The sequence below is a fragment of the Perna viridis genome, chromosome 10 (assembly GCF_037379345.1).
Source record: "Perna viridis isolate PV_CMFRI_1.1 ecotype Kerala chromosome 10, ASM3737934v1, whole genome shotgun sequence".
In the NCBI taxonomy this organism is placed as follows: domain Eukaryota; kingdom Metazoa; phylum Mollusca; class Bivalvia; order Mytilida; family Mytilidae; genus Perna; species Perna viridis.
Window position 1 is genome coordinate 39,145,358 of NC_142454.1, and position 6,193 is coordinate 39,151,550.

The window sequence follows — 6,193 nt, forward strand, 5'->3', positions numbered from 1 at the left end:
TGTTAGTAAAAAAGAACAAGCAGTCAATATAAAGATCAACTTAGTTTCAGTTTTGTCTTTGTCATTTCGTCATTTTTAACGAATAATTGCTGAATTAATATGAAAATTTCCATGAAAACATAACAACAACATAATTAGACAAGGTTCATATCATGTAACCACGCTGCGAACAGGGTATGATGTTAGAAATTTACTCTAGATGCTGTTACAAGCCCTCTCAGAAAATGCAAGAAACTTGCAAGGTCGAGCAGCGGAGTTTGATGTTACAACATGAATAAAGTTATAACTTTTTTTTAACTGTCGACATTATGAACAATTTTATCGCTATGGTATGGCAATCTACGAAATGAGTACGAGGAATGTGCACAGTGCCATAGTTGCCCTGTTCCATTTTAATTAACACAGATTCGTATGTATGAACATGTTGGCGTGTATCTTTAGAAAAACAGAAGACATTTACCCTACATGTCCTCCTGAATTTCACCCTACAGTTGAGCTCGCTCATTTATGTTTTAGCTTCTATTAATGGTGTTTTTCTTGGTCAGGAATAATTCCAAGTTTTATGAATATCCAAATTTGATTTGTTTCCTTTAGTCCATTTATTTTCCATGCTAACATTGTCTAAATGGCATTTAACTTATATTAATATTTTATGGAAATTTAAGTTAGCTAAAAACAAAACTAAAAAATTGATGAATATAACTGAAACGCTAGGAATCACTGCTATATCCTGAGCATTGTTAGTGTAAGTGAACCATCAGTATAATCAATCTGTAAAATCTGTAAGTAGGGGCTATAAGGCTCAAAATGGACTAAAATATTTATATTTCCTTTTGTTTTATTGGGTATGCGGGCGGAGTATTATGAGTAATTCGGTTATAGGTTGGGTATTTAAGGTCTGTATCATCAAAGTTATCGAGTTAAACCAGTCCGACAAGTTTATTTAATAATATTATGTTTTAATATATTTAATATAACTCACATACTTATTAAACACAATATATGCCTTGTTGGTGAAAAAATGTGGAAGTTATTATTTAAAAATAAATTATGGGATTTTCGAAGAATTTTCATTATTTTCGACAAAATATCCCTTATTATGACATCATAATTACGTCATGACATCAGAATTAAGAAAACTGAGTTTCACAAAAGTGTTGTTTCAACACTAATTGTTGAAACTCTAGATAGAACACAAATACATAACGGAAAAATGGGACAGATTGTAACTGTTATAGCCCCCTATCTCTTTGTTTTACTGACGATAAATATTATTTTATTCCTGTCACCTCGCCATCACTTTGATATCTTTAAGATTATATTTCTATCACTTTTCAAAGAGAATAAATGAAAGGATTTCAATGCATTAAATGGAAAAAGGCAAAACCACCAATTAATTTGAAACAGAAGAGATTGTTATCATGTTTTCAATAATATTTTATGTGTTTATTTGTTTTTGTATTGTAATGCAAGTTTCCGAAACTGTTCTGAAAATTTGGAAATTTCGAAAATTGAAAAGACAGATATAGAAACAAAATCAGAAGATAACACGCAAAACCGAAAAAAAACAAGCATCAGTGAAATATGTAACTGAGAGAATAAAATACCGACTTACAGTGCAACATTGTTATATTGTGACTTCGTCGTAATATTGTACATGGGAGGTTAGATATTTTTGTTTTCTAGTAATGCACTTCTTGTAAAAATTCATGTCAACACATCTAAGTACTTATTACATATTTTGTTTTTGTGCCACGAAATCATACAATCATGTACTAATTGCATCTTTTAATTTCAAAATGTTAATTTACTCTCCTTGGTTGTCTAGAGCATCTTACGGCATCTTTAATGCAGAATAAATACATTCAGAACATTTGAAAGAAAAGCGTCAATGAAAAAGTAACTTAAATGTGTAACATAATCGAGTCTTAGTTGCATCCAAACTAAAATCGATACGAGGATATAAGCAATCGATTTGAATATTGTGATATCGGGAAAGACAGTAGAATATCTGCAACAGTATATAAATACAACAAGATTTAGATAAACCTACAAGGAAGTATCACTAGGTTCTAAAAACCATCAATGCTAGATTTTTATTGGTATGTAATAGCATCAAAACCATAATTTCTTGAATTTTGTACATTGCATCTTCCCCAAAAAACTTGAATTATATGACACTTCAGACTTCTCATTCCGTATTGTCAACTTTCCGTTAATCTGCGGTAACATATCATCAGCACATGTATGTGGAGTTTACATATCACAACTCATACGTTATTCAAGAACGTGCCAAAACTACGCGGAATTTTACCGTGCTTGTCTTCTCACAATTAGGCTTCTGGAACCAGGTAAAACAGGGTTATGTTGCTACAAGATTAAAGTCATCACTACATAAATTTTATGGTCATTATCATGAACTCGTGGTTTATATTGGTGTATCCATCTGTACCATGAAAAGCAATTGTTTAACGTATCATAGTTTTCCTTTCCTCTTCCGTTTACCTTGAATGTAATACATTATGAGCTAGCAACTCTGTGGGTGTTTCTTGAAAGTCAAAGGAACGTTCCCAACTTGTCCGTGCTTCCTGTTTTAGTGGAGTCTTATTAATTTTTGTTCCTTTATATGTGTTATTATGGTTATTTCATCTTGTGTATTTTCTCTGTATATTCTTCATCCTTTGAATATTCTTTTGATTACAGCTCGAACTTTGGATCCCTTTATTACACTTGAATCTCAAATATTTGCAGCCTCGCATCGATTACATAGTTTGAATGTAGTTAACATGATCAAATATGTACGAGTGTATGCAGTTAACATAATTAAAAGATTGTAATACCCTCCGATATTACACATAACAAATGAATAATCAATCAGTAATCAATTAAGTTAGAGTTTAAAGGTCACAGTATCTATTTATTGTTTGCTTTTTGTAGATATTTCATAATTTGTTTTTGTTTCAAGGTTATAGTCGGTGTTATAGGCCAACTCCAATCTTTCGATGGATTCCGATACGATTTATTGTTTTATTTTCCGGTTTTTGTGAACTTTTGTAGTTCCTATCAGTGTTCATCGCTTAACAAAATAATTTATATCGAGACATTTCTTACGATCCTTTTAAAAAAAGTGGGGGGGGGGGGGTTAAGTAATAACAGTTGAAAAACGTATTGTATATTTAAGTTAATTTTTTACATAAAATTGAATATTAAACTATCCCAGGTCTAGTTCATTTATTTTGTTATATTTCCCGGAAGGTTTTAAACGAAAATGTAAACCTTATTTTAAACTCTTTGTAGAAAAGGGAGTAATAAAACGCATTCCAGAAATGACAAGGATAATATTACGCCAAATTTGAGTTCCTATTCGAAAAACTTATTTAGAAAAGAAATAGAGGAAAAGAAAAGGAACATTAAACAGTAAGATGTATTGTAATTGCTTTTAAGTCAAGAAAAGAACACTACTTGTTAAGATGTTTGTGTTCTGTATTGATCTCAAGAGTTAAATAGAGATTTTTACAGTTCGTTTTATTGTTGTTTTTTTTTTCCCACCACTGCCCCAGGTTACGGGGAGCTATGAGCTCTCATAAACATTCTTGACCCTGCCACCTACTTTAAGTGCTTGTCCCAAGCCAGGAACCTGTAATCCAGTGGTTGTCGTTGTTTTTTATGTTCTTTGTTATTCGTTTTGCGTTTTACTATATAGATAAGGTCGATTTTCTTCTTTCATGAATAGTTTCACTTCCTTTTTTATGGCTTTTTTCAGCTTGCTTTATGGTATGGGTTTTGTGCATCATTGAAGACGGTTGGATGACATGTAGTTTAATTGTTTGTTGCTTGGTATTTTTTAGGATGACTATCTCATTTGAAATCATACCACATATCCTATTTTTGCATGAATCACAAAGATAAAAATGGTTTTCTTTTTTAAAGTCCCATGTTTCCTCTCGTTATTTTTGTGGTTGTAATAAGGTATGTAAATCTCATAACGTGACTCTGTGGTTTCACGCTAATTTGTCAAAGTCTATTATTCGAATGCTTAAAAATGTCTTTAACAGAGCGTTGACTTCAGTATTCATAGCAAAACATCTTACTGTGTAAAAAATACTAATACAAATGACATAAATATATTTCTATGCAACAAATAAGAGATTGTGCTCTGTGATGCAGCATTTGGAGATCCCGGAGGAAAGAATAAAATGCAAATAGGTCTTCTGCTGTCATTACGTTCTACATCGAAAAGTCCGGTAAGAAAAATGAAACTGGAACGAAATTTACAAACCTCATAATATCATGAACACTGTATAATTGATACATCACTAACTAGTATTATATTTATTTCCTTTTTTTTTTTGTTTACACATTTGTTGTTTGAGAAACATAAAGTGTTAAAACATTTATTCAACATTTATCCCAAAACATAACATATGCTTTTGAGTTGATTAATACTTCTTTTTTTTCTTTTTATGATGCGTTTTTAGAAGAGCAGAGGACGCTTACCCTACCGGTGCACCTGGTCCATGCTCCCAGTTTTAGTGGAGTCCGAGTTGCCCATATACTTTTGTTTCTTTTGATGTATTAGTTTGGTTTGAATTTTCTTTATTGTGTAGGTCCGTTTTCAATGTTTGGTCGCAGTCCCTGGATTACATTCTTTTGATTTCCGCTAGAATCTTGTCCTCACATTAATATTAAATATAAAATACAGATTTTTGTTTCGGATGTGAGTGATTCAGATATTTTTCTACCATGATACACACGATATAAGTATATATATATTTTTTTTTTATAAATGATGAACGTAAAATTGTCACGTGTATATTAAATGAATTGCATGACATAAATAGTTAATAAACATAAGACATAAACATTAATTATTTCTATTTTTTTTTCTGATTAGACTACAAGTGTGCAGCGATTGTTTTATGTAAGTTGTAATTATGTGCAATCATCTAACCTCTGACACTTCTGTATATTGCTCCAATATTCGAAAGCTTTGGTCAAGTTAAGTAATCGTATTGATCGAATTGTCTTGTATGTAATTAAAAATTGATAAAAATGATGCAAATGTTTTTCGACCTAAAATGATTAGACAATGAAATCAAACAAATTATATAAGGAAAAACGATGATTTAAGTAGCACTCCAGCTAAGAATCATGCAAAATGTGATTCATGCTTGGAAAGCCTAGATGTTTTTATTTTTGATATTTTGTTTAAAATGCTTTAGTAAACAGAAATTAACATTTGGTTTTTCGAATAACCCGTGCTCATAGGAGATAATTATTGTATAGAAAACTAAAAACTGGAAGCATGGACCAGGTGCACCGGTAGGGTAATCGTCCTCTGCTTTTCCCCGCCGAGTTGCTCATAAAAAGTCAAGTCCGGGTTAGACAAACGAGGAAAAGGAAAACCATGACCCGTTGAATAAATCAGTTTTCATAGTGCAGATGGATACACCATAACAATTCACGAGTTCATGATGACGACCATAAAACTTCTGTAGTGATGGCTTCAATCTTGTAGCAACATAACCCTGTTCCAGAAGCCTACTTGTTAGAATTCTAGCGCGATACAAAAAGTCTGCGTAGTTTCGGCAAGCTCTGGCATAACGTATGAGTTGTGATATGAACACTCCATGCACAGGTGCCGAAGGGACGTTGCCACAGATGAAAGGAAAGTTGACAATTCTAATGAAATATCAATACATTTGTTGTAAAGTTTGGTCAATAGTTTTCCTTTACCATCGATTTCCATGTGTAGGTCAAGATATAAGATGACTTTACAGTGTCTGTAGTATCCTTTATCTCAAGTGAGTGACCAAATCATAATGGACGCTTTTAGACAATTACTTATCTGTTAACGAGATATTTTACACTAACGTTTATTAACCATTATAAATCGAATACGGGATTGTTTGGTAGATTTTAATTGCTTTATGTACGAATGCTTAAAGACCTGTATTTGTTAACATATAAGTAGAATCTAATATTAACCTCATTCAAACATTATTCGGATATTGTTCTACAATTCAAAGTTATTCATTATATTAACACCATGATACTTAGTTGAAATGAATGATTTAGCCCTAGTGTTTGAAGTTTTTGACGCGTGTCGCGGAGTTGCAGTGCTGTTTCTAGATTATTACCAGATAATACTCAATGTAATATGACGGATGGCACCAGTGGAACAAGACATGTT